The 17,541-nt window shown below is 41.5% G+C and overlaps 1 long non-coding RNA gene across 1 annotated transcript; it reads right to left on the bottom strand.

Annotated features, from left to right (window-relative positions):
* Positions 1-38: 38 nt before the first annotated feature.
* On the bottom strand, positions 39-17,188 carry LOC115077095. Its single transcript, XR_003852952.1, has 3 exons — positions 17,045-17,188; positions 793-892; positions 39-535 (listed from the first exon to the last, which is right to left on the bottom strand). It is a non-coding gene; the product is annotated as an uncharacterized LOC115077095 (long non-coding RNA).
* Between the last annotated feature and the right edge of the window lie 353 nt (positions 17,189-17,541).

The raw sequence follows: 17,541 nt of genomic DNA on the forward strand, positions 1-17,541 counted from the left end.
AAAGGAGAAAAAAAAACATTTTTAATCTTAAACAGCATCACACAGACATAGGAACTCTGTAAGTTGACTTGCCTCTTGAGATGGGAATGATCCATACAGGACTTTATTTTCACAATGAGCTGGCAAAAACCTTACCATTATCTTCTGTCTACTTTGAGGTAATGGTTTGGAAGGAACGATTGTGTTTTTATTTTGTTCAGGGTATAGTTAATGAAGTTGTCTCTATTAATGACACTAAATGCATATCACTCTGTGCTTATTGCACTCCTATTATCCTCCTTCAATTGCATTCACGTCAGGAGGAAAATTGGATTTCAGTAATGATAGAATTAATTCCCCACTCAAATCTCAGTTCACTTCTCATATCTGGAAAGTGGCGATGAAGAAGACTGAAATCCTCGCAAGTGCTCAGTGATTCTGCTGATGGGTCTGCATTTCGTTTTGTTTTTTTTACCTGCTCATTGACACGTGGAAGAGCAACCTGGGCGAACAGCACGTTAGTTCTTTCTTGTGTATCTCCAAACGCCGTTAAAATCTATGAACAAAACCAGAGACGATCTGATGTGTGACTATCTCAAATATTTTTCCATTTGCTTGATAATTACCCTGCCGGTGCACGCCAGGGGCAAGATTTTAGCCTGGCTTCCTTGCAAGGAAACTGGCCTTATAAAACCGTGTTTATCAGTGTCTCTCCCCCACCCCCTGTAACCTTTCATCAAATTTCATTCAAATTTTCTGCCACAGATAGTAGGATAAGACGTGACAATTAGAATCGCTGTTTCTTTTAATTACCTAAGGAGGAATCAGTCAGTTAGGTCGAAATCTCAGGGTGCTCAAAGCAGATGGAGATGTCTGTAAGCATTTCAAAAGCTGCCCAGGCATTGGCTAGTATCTAGGGTCAAACAAAGAAAGTAGGCTTGATGACATGTTTGCACACCTCTGGGATGTACTTCATCATCGTCATTTTTATTTAAAAGCATATTGCTAGCCTGAGCCCAGTACCATTCTGTACAGCAAAAACTGACAGTGGTGCCAACCTTTATCTGCCGGTGCCATTTGCAATAGCCACATCCGTGGTGAGGGAGCAACTGGGGTTAACTCCTGCCCCGTGAAGAAATGTTCATGAAAAGGGTAAGAGGTTGGTGGGGGAGTGGGGACTGGGCAGAGGAGTGGATTTTTTTTCTTTTATCTAACATTTTTATAAGTTTTGGTTTTCATTTTGTTTGAATTTTTTAAAATTTTGTTCTTTCATGTTTTTAATTAAAAAAAATAAAACATACAAATGAACAAAAAATAAAAAACAAACCAAAATTTTGAAAAAAATTACCTTCTAGCAGTTTAAATTTAATACAAATTAATGAAACATTTTCTTTTTTGTTGCTTAAGAAAAAAAAAAAAAGATTCCTTTAGATCTGTTTTTGAGAGACTAGGGCTAGGGATGGACCAACATACAAGCTAACCTGCATCCAAAATACAGATCTCAACTCCAGCTTTAAGTGCTACATTTGGAGCTGCTTAATGAAATTGTGTGCAAATACTATATCAGTATCAGGAGCCATTCTGGCACACTACTTGCGAGGTGTGTTATGGTAAATCCCTGCAATTAATATTTTGTTGCCTTTAGAGTACCAGCTCATGAGTTCGCAAAGAACCCAGGTGTATGCCATGCACACACGCACATATTTATCAGTGCAAGTAGGAAAAGATCACAAGATAAAGTTGATTGGATATCTTTCTCCAAGTCCTTACTCCTGGAGACAACCAACTGTTGAAGGCAATGTTTCTATTAGAAATCAGTTAAGATTAGGCATTTTGGGGATATTTGTGTAAACTACTAAGGAAATCCCTTTTTTTTTTGGCAATAATAGAAACACCAAACAATATTTTGGTCTGCTACAGTAGTTGACCATGCGCCATTCATGACCCAGTGCTAGGCTATATTTCCAGTATGTTGAGGAATGACTTGACAGAGTGAATTTTCAAAGACTTGTGCGTGCTTGTAAAATTGGCATCTAAATGCACAAGCAGCCTCTGTGTGAGGGGAGCACACTTTCAGAAGGGCACGAGTACAAGCGTACTATTGCTGCTGCACAGAAAACCACACGCGTACAAAGACGGCATTTCGAAGGGGTTTGGAAGTACGTGAACATTTATATATTTCATAAATGGACTATGCATATACATCATCAAACATGCGTGCATGCTTTTACATCTGATACCTGAGTGACAGATATTAAATCTCTTTTCTCTGCAGTTTTTTGGTGGGGGAAAGGTCTGGAGCAAATGGTGGATGGTGTGGGTGAAGTAATGCAAGACTGGGTTAACTGGCATATATCTCGGCGAACTGGGGCTTGGAAATACGTGCACATTTTCATAAGCGCAATATGTGCATACATTCGACACCTTTATAAAATGCCTACCTCCATGCATAAACTCAGAGTCATTATGCGTACGTTATAATTATTTAATGCATAAAATATATGCACATACATTTATGAACTAGATGTACTAATTGGGGCAGATTTTAAAACATATGCACGGGCATAGATTTGTTCGTGCAACCCGGCGCGAACAAATCTATGCCCGATTTTATAACATGCGAGCGGCAACGCGCGCATGTTATAAAATCCAGGCTCGGCGCGCGCAAGAGGGTGCACACATGTGCACCTTGCACGCGCCGAGCCCGAGGGGAGTCCCAATGGCTTTCCCCGTTCCCTCCAAGGCCGCTCCGAAATCGGAGCGGCCTTGGAGGTAACTTTTTTTCCAGCCCCCCACTTTCCCCTCCCTTCCCCTATCTAACCCACCCCCCAGCCCTACCTAAATTCCCCCCCCCTTACCTTATTTTATGTCTTACACCTGCCAGAGGCTGCCGGCGCGCGAACCTCCGGCACGGCCGGAACGGAGAAAGGCTCGGGACACGCCCTCGGACCGCCGTCATGCCCCGGACCCACCCCGGGACCGCCCCCTAACCCTGGACACGCCCCCAGATCGCCGTCACACCCCCAGATGCGCCCCCTTCCTGCCCCTTTTTCGAAGCCCTGGGACGTACGCGCGTCCCGGGGCTTGCGCGCGCCACCAAGGCTATGCAAAATAGACTCGGCGCGCAGGGGCAGATTTTCTCGGGTTACACACGTAGCCTTTGAAAATCTGTCCCATTATGTGCATCCCTGTATTGAAAATATATGCGTGTACTGGAACCTGCACATGTACTTTTGGGGCAGTGATATGTGTATTGTATAAACTGTCTGGCTCTCGCTGCCCAGGTTATAAAATACAGGCACAGCTTTAGATAGATGCTCCGAGTTAGGCATGCCACTTTAAATTACCCTTTACATGTCTCTCATGGCTCCTTTCTAAAAAGTAAAATATTTACAATTGATTTAATTAAATTAATGATTTTTTGATCCTTCTTCTCCAGATTTATAAAAACTGAATAAACCTTACGTCAGGTGATGAAAGCAGAGAGCACATAAAAAATATTCTGTGAAATACTTTCAAGATTTTCATGCAGTTAGAGATTTTGAATTGCTAGCAACTGCGTAAACGTGGATAAGCTCTTGTAGGCGATTAATCTCTTATATAGGTTTGGTAAACGACAATAAGTGCCATAAGGGACTCATTATGCCATGATATGTCCATGTTTAATTTGGAATCTCACTTTTAGCCCTCTGTTGATGCTTTGGTTAAGTGTTATTTATAGAGTGAAGCGGTCTGATGAGGTAACGAGCATTCACACAGAATAGACCATAGTGCCCTCAAACTAGCAAATATGTCTACCAAATCACACACAGTTAGGGTAACCATACACTTCCTTGTCGGGGGGGGGGGGGATGTAGAATAGCCAGTTCTGGTTTTACCCTTATTCTGCCCACTAGAGATTAATTTCCATAAGAAACATTTGACTACATCTCCCTGCATTCAATAGGAGAAACCCAGTCCTTGCTGTGTTATACCTCTTGACATTATAGTCACCCAAGAAATAGGGCACCCATTGCTAGGATCAAAATAATTATAACCAGCTAGAACACAACCTTTTGTTGCACGAACAACTACTACTCTTCTCATAAAACTGCCAAACAGCTTAACAATGAGCAATGGGCATTTGGATAATTTGAACAGCATGGACTTCTCTCTATAACAAACTGTTCCTTATAAACCTTTTTATAAAGGGACCGGAAGACTCCCCAGGAGAAAAGCCTCTAATAACAAACACATTTACTGTCTCCTACCTCTTGTATTATTTGGCAGGGGTGTTGCATTTTAATCATGAATTAGATTTTCACAAGTCTGACATCTATCAATATTTAGCAGCAATTAGCAATATATATGTTAGCCCAGGAAGTATTCATAGAGTGAGTGTTTCCTTGAGCAAGTCTTAACATTATGCTAATATGCAAAACATCTCCCCCCTCCCCCCCCCCCTGGGATATATGGAAGCTTCCTAAAATGCAGATGTGTCTGATTGGATAATAAACAACTTCAAATTATGGTTGTGAAACTTCCTGTCAATTTCAAATGCATAGGATGAACATTTTCAACAAAAATGAGGACTTGCTATGTAATGTATTCTAAGGTGACTTGGGTAGCATTGATTAACAATGAAGGATAAAATCATTATAGCAGCAGGAGGAAATTGGCAGAGTGTGTTACTGTTGTGCAGGGCTTAATTTGTAGACAAAAAGGAAATGGAACTGTGTAGGGGAGGCAAGATGGAGCAAAGCCAGAGCCAAGTTTGACTGGTGCAAAGGGGCAGGATCACAGATGGATGTGAAAATGGTCTCCAAAACACACACGCTCTCTCTCAAACACACACACACACACACACACACACCCCTAAATGCCCTCTTCACACTCTTAACATGCTTGATGAGCACTGGTGGGTGAAGGACAGCCAGGAGTTCAGCACTGGTGGGAACTGGGGTTGGAGGATCACTGGGGTAAGGAGGATAATTGGCCTTTTTCTCTCTAATCTCCTCGTCTCTATCTTGGTAATCCTGATCCTCCATCCTCAGGACCCCCATGAATCCTCCCCAGTGGTCCCCATTCTCTCTCCCCCCCCCCCCCCCCCCAGCCTCCTGTTCCCTGTAATACAGGAGGAGAAGGGGATGAGACTGGGGGACGACAGGAGGAGAGGAGCTGGATTAGGGAGCAGAGTGGCTGTTCTCTGCTCTGTTTACTCCAGGCTCATTCCCTCTCCTTCTCTTCCCTGCAGACTGCCTGGAGGGGAGGGTCCGGAGAAGGACACCCCTGCTGCTCTGCTTCTTAAGCCTGAACAGAAGTGGTGGAAGTGTGTTTCTCCTTATTTCCCCTCAAATTAAGCCCTGCTGTTGTGGTTTGATGGAGACAAAATTAAGCAATACAAATGAAGTAAAAAAGCTCTCTTTAACGTGGATCAATTATTCGGTAAACAAGACTAATTTTCAGGACTGCATCTCGTATCAGCACAGTGCCAGCTAGTGCTAGCCCCAGAGAGCTGTGACTCTGCAGGCTTCGTTATGCATTAACAAGGAAGCTAAATGACGAATGTAGGTTTAAGATAGCTTCATTAGAATTCTCCATCCACATTATTACTGCAAACAAAATTAAACCTGATCCATCATTCGTGCACTCAAAGACAGATGAATCCAACTTACATAATGCTAGAGCGATAGAATACTTAAGTACGTGATGAATGAACGGGCCTATTAAACAGCGCAACTGCAGTACTACCGCACTGGTTGTGAACGGAGACAAGAAGTGACAACAAGGATTCTGAGAATGCTTTGTGTCCAAAGAAGATAAATGGAGTGTACTATAATTATTTTACGACATTAGCATTGTTGGGAAAGCAAAGTGAGTGGTGCATATTACGGTGATAACTTAATATAGAAGAGGAAGGCAGAAAGAGAGCAAGCGGTCCGTCCAGTCTTCCCAGTGATTGCTTTCCACATTGCCAAGGATATATCCCAGCTGTCAGCCACATCACTCTTTATCCAAGACAGTTTTTGCCCTCTTCTTCTACTGACTTCATGAAATAGATGGAGATCCTACTAATGTGTTTGATATTTAGCCACATTCACAGGGTGCTGTCTTCCTGATGTTCTCAGGTCTCTCTCACTCTAGCTTTCTTTTCTCTGGAAATTGTTTTTTCCTCCAATCCATCCAGGTGCAATGTCCTTAACTGACCCCAGATGACTTTTCTGCTCAGAACTCGTGAAGACTACAGTTCCCAATAGATTCTTCCCACGTGTGACCTCACTGCCTCTCTGGCCTTTGGTAAAGCTCGTTAGACCTCTCCTAGTGGCAAACTAGGAAATAATGGGGTAGATTTTAAAACGCGCGCGTGTGCACATGAATGCGGGTATTTTATAACATGCGTGCGTCGGCGTGTGCATGTTATAAAATATGGTTCCCGTGCACACGGGGGGGGGGGGATTTAAAAAGCTAAGCGCAGCGACACGAGTAGGGCTTCCTCAGTTCCCTCCCAGTCCACTACAATTAAGGAGCCAACTGGGAGGGAACTTCCCTATAACCCTCCCTATAGCCTCCCTAACCTTCCTACCCTTTCCCCTCTCCTCTCCGACCCCTAACCTCTTCCTAGCTACTTACCTTTTTTTGTTGTATTATTTAATGCTCCTTGAGAGCAGAAGTAATCTCCGCGCGTCGGCCAGCGTATGCTTTCCCAGGACAGCATCAAATGGCGCCGTTCCGGCCCGCCTGCCCCACCCATATCCCGCCCCCTGGCCCACCTCTTTTGACAGGCCCGGCACTTCAGCACATAACAGGTGTTACGCTCGTGGCTGGGCCCTTCCGAAAATGTGGTTTTTATGCACGTGGCTTCTGAAAATTAGTCTGAATATATAGAAAAGCTCACTTTTAACCAAACCAATTAAGGAGGCTGGCTGGAACTCAAGTTAAAGTGACTTGGTAAATGACCATCATCTATAGGCACAGGGCTCGCACAAATAACTTGTGTTTTAATCCATTAAATGTGTACAAAGATATAATCCAGGATACTGGAGACATTGAAACCCTTGAGTACAAATGTGATTTTACAAATGTCCAACCCGACAATCCGATGTTTTGAAAGAAACTTTCTTCTGCATGGGAGCTCTTAATCACATTGCTCACTTTTTGAGTTCTTTACATTATTGAACTTTTGGAAAGACATGCCTACCTTTCTAGAAGTACCTGTTCACACACAATGCTGCTCTTGTGTCTTTAGAGATTTGCTAAACTCAAGATACCCATAGTAAGGAGACTTGAGTTTTCAGAGTCAATTATAGAATGACTGGAACCCTTCATGAACCTAAGACATCAGTTTCTAATCTAAAACTAACATCGCTGGGACCTAATGAATATTCAAAATAAATGTGACTCTTTAAAATCAAAATATCTGTGCATTCCTTCTTTTTTTGTTTTCAGTTTGTCATTTATGTAGTAATTATGACTTTTGCTTTGAATTTTGTTTGTTCAGTAATAATTGACTAAATTAAGGCCTCTATCTTCGGTCTTCATCTAATCATTAACCGCTATGAGATGCCCACTTCAGAGCCTGTAATTGCTTAATTAATGAACCATCCCTGGCAACTTGATGATGGAGCTGAACTCTAACTATAGCTGTAGCACTTCCAGACAGCTCTTCACTTGCCAGAGATGACAGCAGGACGGGGAAAAGAGGGGAGGCTTAAGAAGAAAATCTCTGAAGGCATAAAGTAATATTACGGCACTACATATCCCGGTCCAGTTTTATGAGGAGGAGGTCAGGCCTACCTCACTATACTTCCATAAACCTTTTCTACTAGCCCTAGTAATAGGGGAGATGATGCATAGTCTCGTCTATAAATTATGATGTCTTTTATTGAGCCAGCATAAAAACGATGGCCCCCATCTTCAGGTGCCAGATTTTATATAGGCTTTATCTCACAGACGAGACTTCCGGGGGGATATGATTTGGCTACTAGTATTGTTTGCTCGGGGCTGCCCCATACCTTTATCTGGGTTAAGAAAGAACTTTAGGGTCATCTTTGAGCCAGAGGCTATCAGCTTGAGGCAAGAACTTGTCCTTCACATGCACTCTCCTCCCACCATTTGCCGATATTTCTCGCCCCCTCAAGAAGTGGACCCTGACTTCTAGGAGCTCCAAAATGTGGCAGGTAATCTAGAAGGGATCCGAATATTAGTGTTGTAGGGTGAGTGGCGTGTAGACTGAATAAGGCAGAGCAAGCAATATTTTATGAAATGGTTTCCATGCCCCCAATCTGCCCCAGGAATGCCTCTTTCAAATACGAAATTGCTTCCACTCATACATTTATGCACATAACCGCCCCCCATCAAGGTAATTTTTTTTTTTTAAAGACCACCCCCCTTTTTTTTTATACAAAAATGCTTTAGAAACTCAGGCCCTATAAGTATTTTTCCATGATTACAAGCATTTTCATTACTCTCTCTTGAACTGAATTTCAATTGCTCAGTCCTGGCTCAAATTTTATCAGCAAAATGTGAATTAGAAGCACAGTGGGGCTGGTCACCTGCCCTTTACTTGGCAGGTCGGTTCAGAATTGCATATTTGCATGCAAGAATGGTAGCCTTAGCAATGCACAGAATCGTCTTCAACAAAAGTTTGCCTGAGTTCACGAAACATTAATATGGATTCAACAGGGGAAAAAAAAAAATCAGCTGCTTTCATTCTTTATGAGGCTCTGACAGCAAACAGATAGAGCTTTATTTCATTCAGTGAGGAGCTGGCCTCTTTTGCTTCCCCATCATGACCCTCCCCAGCCTCTGTATAATCTCCTTGGTGGTTTGAAGTGCCAAGTGTTAGGTCCTCCTTAGCATCAATATAAGCAGAAAGTTTGGCATTCCAGCACATGCATGGATGGATTTCAGGAGTATGGATGATATGGAAACCAATGATGGATGACTATCACGGCAAATCAAAATGCTAATATGTTATAATTGCTAGGACTATGCCATACTGCATGTAGGGAACACATGCTTTTTGTAATCCTTGCACACTGTCATTGTTAATCCTGTTCAAGAGTGTGTGGATTTATTCGCAATACCTTAGTATGTAGACAAGTTGTATTTTAGCCTTTGATTTGACTTTTTGTGTGGGGTGGGTGGGGGGGGTGTGTGAAAGAAATCTTCTTATACACCTTTGGGCTTTCAGCTCAGTTGGACCCAGGGCTGGGATTCAGAACCCAGAGCCTTCATATGCAACTACCCGGGGATTATTTCTCCCTACCTATCCTGTTAATTTAGCTGGATAAATAGCGATATTGAGCCTTACCTGGATAAGTTAACCAGATAAGTTAGACATGGCCCATAGCAGGTCTAAAGTTAGCCAGATAAACGTAACTGGCTAACTTTAATACTTAGCTGGGTATACAGTATTCAGTGCTGAATATCCTTTGTAAATTAGCCAGATAAGTCCTACCTGGCTAACTTACATAGCTGGATATATTTTAAAATTGGCTCCTCTGTGTCTACAAGAAAAATGCTTAGTAAATGAGGCCCTTTGAGTGCAGTTCAGGTTGCCCCATTTCAAAAAAGATATAGCAGAGCTAGAAAAGGCACAGAGAAGGGCAATAAATTGATAAAGGGAATGGAATGACTCCTGAAGGAGGAAAAGCTGAACAGCCTGGAAAAGAGGCAGCCGAAAGGAAACATGATAGAAGTTTATACGATCCTGAGTGGCATGGAAGAGGTCAGTAGAGAACAGCCATGTACCCTTTCAAACAGTACAAGAGCTAGGGGACACCCCAGGAAAAGAATGGGTAACAGATATAATTCACACTGGAGAGAATATTTTTTCACTCAATGCACAATCAAGCGATGGAATTTATTGCTGGAGGATGTGGTCAAGTCATCTAGCAGAGCAGAGTTTCCAGGAAGAAAAGTCCAGAAACCATTATTAGCCGGGTAGTCTTGGGAAATCCACCGCTGATCACTAGGAGCAGACAAGAAACGGATCTGCTCTTTGGGATTTGTCAGGTATTTCCTAATGACCTAGAGTGGTCACTGGCAGAGACAGGATGCTGGGCTCCAGGAATGTTTGGTCTGACCCAGCATTTAATTTCTTATGCTCTTATTACCACTTGTAGGATTTAGAGTTATTTATCTTGTATTATTGTTACTCATTATTAACAACGCGTGATGGATACAATTTGTGTTTAAATCCCAGTTCTTCAGTCTGAGAAGGTTCAGATTTTCCTGAGCTAGATCTGTTTGATGTCGTACAGACTATAGAGATGGTGAACCCCAAATTACTTTAGTATGTTGGTTTGCATTCTGTACCATCCATAAAATTCCTTCACCTGCTGGGCAGGAATGACTTTCCAGTCCTGGCTGGCAAACTCTCTTGGGCCAACTCAATGCTCTTCCCCCACCGTAACAACAATGCTTATTTTCCCAATGTCTGGAATCTGAATTTTCTAATTGGAAAAACTCGGAACATCGTACATGAGCTCACTGTAGGCTGTAAAGAGTTAAATATAATAGCTTGCTATTTACTTCTACTGTTCACAAATAGCTGGCCCCTTGGTGGTTGACCACCTTGCACCTCAGCAAACTGAAAATAAGACATTCTCAAGGTGAGGTAAAAACCACTCCATCTCATTTCTTAATGATTTTATGTAACCTATGTTATACATAGGTTCCTGTTCCTGGTTTGCACTGTGTATACAGTATTCAGGTAATTGGGGTATTTCAAATCAATACAATTTAGGAATATGTTCACTGTGATTATAGGAAGTATCTTCCTAAAAAGACTATGCAGTTCAATCATAGCGCTTTCATAGCTTTACATTCATTGTTAAATTAAACTAATCCACTAGAGGAATTACTTCAAAATCAAGTAGAGTTTTACCTACTCTGGGACCCTTTACAGATTCATTACCTGTACTGTGTACCTTTGATGGCTTTATTAGGGGCATGATATTGCCTACAGCTGCTTCAGTTAGGATTAGCCTTTGTTTAGGGACACTGACAAACAGTATATCGGCTATGGAGGTGTTTTAATTGAGTCAAGTGCCCTAGGTCATTTCAGCACCAAGCTTGGGTAGTATACACTGACCACCTAAGATTCGTCAAACTAGATGATGGTCCTCCCACAGTGTAAAAGGAAATAAATGTAATTAGCTGACCAGGAAAGCCTTACTAAGAGAAATGTCCTGGAGGCACAGGAAGATAAAGGGGTTTCCTTACAGTTATGCAGGGATGGCCATGGCAGACACGTCTTGAATTCATAGCTCAGGAGTCAGTGTTCTGACCATTTGACCACCTGTCCCTCACACTAATCAGACTCCTTGATAAAGCTTAGTGCAAATCACAGAACTACATTTTTTTCCCCTTGAGATTTCATGTACATTTTTTAGAATTAACTTTTCATCACATTAGCAATGGAGAGTTAGGCCTCGAGGTCATAAAAGATTTTTCCAATTTGCAGAAAAATATGGAGGCAACAACTTATAGAAATCAGGTTCGTAAGTGCCAAATCTGGAAAAAAAAAAGCTGGCATTGCACCCCTCCCCCCTGCTCCGCAAAAAAAAACAAAAAACAACATCAACATTGAACTCTATGCATAAATCAATATTCAGCTACTGTGCAACCTTAATTATGAAATATGCTCATAATGGGAGCTGATAACGGGCAGCTTTACAAATGAAATCATAGGTCCAGAAGATAATTATAAACAGAAGTGATGCCAAATTGTTCACTGGCTGAATGCATTTGAGATTTGTTTCTGTTTAGCTATTGGCTTTGTTATCTACAAGATTGCCCTTGAAGGGGAAGCAACAGCATTTTGAAGAGGACCAGCTTCATATCCATATTAAAGTTAATAGTAATAACAACGATTATTAATTGTATAGTGCTTCTAGACATACACTGTGCTGTACAATAGTGACAAGTATTCAGGCCTGAGAATTTCTTGCCCCAAAGGGCTTACTATTAAAGAGGATAACGTTCAGACCTGTCCATGTTACTGCATGGGTGCGCGTAAGTGGATGCACAGAGAGTTATCCTGGTATTTTATAAACTGCACAACGAAAGCTGCATGGCTTATAAACTACCGGGTAGTTATGCTCGGAAAATACGCGCGTATGTTTCAGAATATGCACATATATTTCCACTGCAGTGAAAGCGCTTGTTTTTCCTACCCATTTTCTAAAGATACGCGTGCATATTTTAAGTGCGTAAAAGTAATGCACGTGTATAAAAACTGTCTTGCGTACATATTTGAAATCACCGTTTTGCCAGTGCCTCTGCTCGTTCACCCAGTCTGTCTCTCCAGTTCACCTAGGCTCTCTGTAGCATTTCATCCTGAACCCCCACCAGTTCACCCAGACCTCCCACCCAAAAATTGTAGATAGCAGGCAAGGCAGACTTCAATTGCCCTAGTTAATTAGCAGGTGCAAAACTGCATGAATAGTATAAGTTAGATAATAATACGTGAATCTCTCTGATAAAACAACATACCTCTTGACCCCTGCTTGGAATGCCCTAAACTGCCCCTTTTTCTGTGCTGGTAAAACTGCAAACACACATGTACTTTCAACACTTCTAAAATGCCATGTACGCAGGCTACTTACGCACATATATGCTCATTTTCGACACGTAAGTCCTTTGAAAATCCACCCATGAGTGGGTACCCTGAGGCAATGGGAGATTAAGGGGCTTGTCCATGCTCACAAGGAGCGTCCATGGGAGAAGCGGGATTTAAACCCTGGCATCCCTAGTTCTCAGCCCACTGCTCTAACCACCACGCCCCTCAATGCCACATACAAAATCATTTATTGTTGTATACAAAATGGCATGTAGCGCAAAGACGTCTCAATGGGAAAGCTAATCGATAACTAACACAAATTCTCCTGGTTCAATAGAGAAAGGACTCTGAAGTCAGCTTTAATTTCCAATGATTTGCACAGCCCAGATCCTAAGATTGCAGATTTATGGGTTTCCTCATTCACCACCACTTGGGCACCTTGAGCCTTTACGTGCATTTTCTGTTTTGCTGCTCACTTTTTCTTTAATTGTAGCCCAGGCCATACATTCTGTCCCTGTGCCACTGGTAATCTTATCTAGCCTTAGAGTATGGGGGCACAGAGGAAGATGGCACTGTTTTTGTCTATCTTTTTTAAAGTAAGTATAAGGGAAGGTGACCTCCAGGAGGAGCGTATCCTGGGTAAATATAAACCCGAGCTTTCCTGCAGTGGGATTCACAGGGAAAGCCCTGAAGAGATTCTGGGAATCTGTCGGCCTGCTGGGTCTTCCAGTGCAGCAGGGCTGTTACCATGGTGCCAAAGGAATTCCTCCTAGGCGTTTTGCCAAGAGGCACCTGGGACGCTAACTATAGTATGGGAGATCCTGTCTCCTTCTTTGGAAATTCCCTTCCATAAATTAATTGATTCTATGTGAGTACTGATGAGATTATGTGGCAAAGAAATACTGATGTACAAGGACTGTAAGAAGACGGGATATGGATCTCGACACAATGCTAAAGGGACATGAAGTGTAAAATGTGTTTGTTTTGTTGATGCTGTTATCTCTTCTGTGGAATCCTGGTACTTATTTTGTAACGTTGATGGTTGATTGACTGCTGGTATCCCCAGAAGAATAGAAGTTGTCGATAATTTTAAAACACAAGTCATTGGGTGAGACTGATTAAGAAAACCCAGGGTTATAGGTTCAAAGTCTATGATTCTGTCAATGAATGGAGAAAAAGAAAACAGGAGATTTCGTGCATGGGGGGCAGTTTGATGATCACAGAAGGGAAAAGGTTGATTTTGGTATTTTATTAATTAAATTTATTAATTGCCTTACTGTTAAAAATACCCAAAGCACTGTACAATTATAAATCAAAATACAATATACAAAAAGCAATGTAACATTAAAAATAATAGAATAATGCAATTCTATACCAATTGCCAGCCACCATCATCACATACCAGTGATTACTTCCACTAGATCTCCGTTTCCCTCTCCAGCAATAGAAAATACTACCTTTACACCTTGGAGGAAGGTCCAATCCACCTGACCATTGTATTTTTGTTGAACCGAAAGAGCTGGTACCAGGATCACAAAAACCCAGCAACAGACCTCTTTTATTTTATGTGCCCCAAGCTGGGATTAAATAGATTTGACTCGTTTCATTTGAAAACATTTCTCAAAGTGAGTTACACAAAACCATATTAAAAATACAATACATAAAACACAAAACAAACCTGACTAGCAAAGCATATCCAACAAGCTAACACCAGAAAAGGCCACAGTTTCACAAGTGATATTATTACCTCAACCAAGCATACAAGGACCCTTTCAATCTACAGCCAATCGTTCTTTTTCCAGCAATCCTCTCCTTTATGCTCTCCTAATATGAGAAGCTTGGACAAGGGTTCCCTTCAGAGTCCGGTGTGAGCACACGCCCTAGGTGTCACCATAATTGCACAGTGGCCAGATTGCCTTCTCTCCTGGGGCAATAAATGCTGCCTCAGTGGGTTTTACTGGCCCCAGCTGGCCCATGGCTCAGGAACCAGGCCTGGAAATTGAATGCAAAATCTCACACTAGACAACTGGACTAGCCCTAAGAACCCACAATCTAAGGGGAAATTACAAAAGAATGTAGAATGAACCTGAGCTTGATATCTAATTGGCTTAATGTGTGTTTACAAGTATGATACCCTTCATCAAGCAGTAAAAACAGCAACATGTCCTCAAATAAAGGCCTCAAACAGTCAAGCCCTACATGACTTTCTAAACTAAGTCACCAGCTCTAATTCATTATTTTAAAGGTAATAGGTAGAACTGTAAAGCTATGGTACATCTGTCTTCTGTATATTTCAGTTTTGCATAACTTGTGAATTATTTGTGAAACATACAATTTTCTCCCCAGACTCCTCAATGAATATGGCCAGCAAGTCCCTTATTTTGAATTTGTCATGAGAAATCGCTGGTTTCCCATTTACGCTAGACATTATGTTGTTTTCCACATCTTGCATAAATTTATTTATTAATGACAAGAAAATAAACAAAAGCAGCTCTGCTATTCTTCGCAGTTCAACAATACAAATGTAGTACTACAACTTATAATTCAGCAGTATTCTCTCTTTCTCTGAGCGCTCACATGGGCCTCCTGTTGCCAGGGACCTCCACCCGGACCAGGATTCCCTGATGTCTTAGGCTTAAGGTGGACTGGGCCAGATCTCTGGATCCGGTCCTTTAAGGTATTTTGGCATTTTCACACTGCTGTTCTTATATCTCCTCAGACAGTCATGCCCGGGCGATCAAGAACTCCTTTCTGACCCCAGTGAGAGACACGTCTTCCATGACACACCCTCAGCGTTCCTAATCGCGGAGTAGGTAATCGTTTTTTCCCCTCCTCAGGCCTAAATTTGCCGCCTCCTTGATGATCCAGGCCTGACTGGCCCCACAAGATAAGAGATCCAAACCTAGGTCCCCTGTGCCTTAATACGGAATTCTGAGGTTGTCATTACATTAGCGTGAAAGCCTTCAACATTAAATAAAAACACAATTCCTCAAATATTACACCTCAACAGCCGATGTTGCTGCGGGGAAACATTATCATCTCATGAATTGTGTTTGCTGGAAAGTAGTATTTTCAATTTTTTAGAAATGTTTTTCTCTGCATATAAATTATTTTTCAAATAGTTTTCACTCCATGTGTCATCAGTACTTAGCTTTTGTAATGAGAGGAAACAGACATTAACCAACGCTGGCCGCGTTTCGAGAGCGCGTATCACTGTTCTCTGCTTCAGGGGAACTCGTTATCTTGACCAACCAACTCTTTGTGTAATATTTGAGGAATTGTGTATTTATTTAATGTTGAAGGCTTTTATGCTGTTGTAGTGTCAACCTCAGTATTAGTCGTAGCGTTCCTAGTGTGATTTTGTAGTAGTTAATATGGAATGCAGCAGCCATCTTTTACACCTTAATGGTTTCCTGACATAATAACATAGCAAATGAAGACCATTAGGTCCATCCAATCTGCTCAGTGCCATGCACGAGATTTGGGCTCAGTTCTCGAACTTGACATCTTCTGTTGGAGCTGATAGGGGCTGGAGATCTTATGGAGTCAGAGTTCACAGGCACCCAGAGGAGAAAGACTCAGCTATTGCACAACAGCAACATTTAACAGGCTGACTAAGAGCAGGCTTATGTTGGGCTCCGTAGGGAACAGCGGTGCATGCCTCTCAGCCAGAAGACTGTTGCTACAATGGCTTAAGATGGAAAGAGGGAATAAAAGTAGACAAGTCCTCTGGGTTCCAATTCATCTGGTAGCCCACAGCAATAGAAAGAAGCTGTTGGGGTTGCATAGGAGGTTGAAGAGGGTGGGGAATAATTCAATTGTTTTCAATCAACTTTAAGAATAATCTTACCCAAGATACTGAGGAAATATTTTATCTGCTCCTGGTTCAGAAGTAATTATCATACATTATAAGGATTTTTTTTTTTAAAGTATAATCTGATTAAAGACACTGGGGATAATATATTACTCTCAACTGTATGGACTGGGGAAATGTCTTTGGCTAATGAATTTAAATAGGATTGAAGTAATTTAATTAGTTTATTCCCCTTCAAATGTTTTATTTTAAATAATACTCTATAGGGAATATGCTTTACACTGATAACTACACCTGTAACACTTGTTGTTCTCAAGATGAGAAGAATAAATTAAGATTCTACCAAGTCGGATCTAAATGTTACATAAATGTTTACTTGGCAGGCAGATGAACATTTCAATATAAAGCTTGTTCTTATTCTACAATTATAATCATTTCAACAGTCACAGTTTTCTAATCCTTGAAGATTAAAGAGAAGTGGAATAAAGTCTATAGTACACCGCCTTCATGACTGAATGTCTAAATTACTTATTTATATTCCGCTGTTTGTGATGCTTCAAAGTAGATTACATTCAGGTACTGTAGGTACTTAGAGTTGCTTTGTTTAACTCATTAAAAAAAGTCATACATAATATATATATATATATATATATATATATACACACTTCTGAAAGGAGAAAGGAGTAGGTTAATTTATAGGTTACCATTCTCTGCTTCTGTGTTTCTGCAGGACTGATAGACGTCTGCAAAGTCCCCAGAATCTGGTAATGTGCACAGAGGAAGATAGACCAGAAAATCTCGGAAGTCCCTGTAGAAGTGCAGGGTGCTCTGCCCACAGATACCTACAGGCAAAGCCATGTCTGGGCTCTGAATTTGTGTGTTAGGACAATTTAGGGCAAGGCACAGGACGTGATTTTTGTTTTAATTGCATTTTGAGCAAGGGGGGATGGTAGGAAAGGGTATGAACTCTTCCTAGGTACACCGTTGATTTTCTTTCCAACAATTTCATTGACAAACCTTTGATCACAGGAGTTGAACATTAACACGAGGGTTGCAAGGTCATACGTAATATGATCCCTCAACTTCACATTTAAAGCTGATAAAGAATGACCTCAATAACGGAGGAAGTGAAAACCATGCCTCATACTTTTCAGTTTTGACCTCACCTTTATCGGATCAAAGTCATTTTCAATAGGGTAGG

Source organism: Rhinatrema bivittatum, chromosome 15 (assembly GCF_901001135.1).
Source record: "Rhinatrema bivittatum chromosome 15, aRhiBiv1.1, whole genome shotgun sequence".
In the NCBI taxonomy this organism is placed as follows: Eukaryota; Metazoa; Chordata; class Amphibia; order Gymnophiona; family Rhinatrematidae; genus Rhinatrema; species Rhinatrema bivittatum.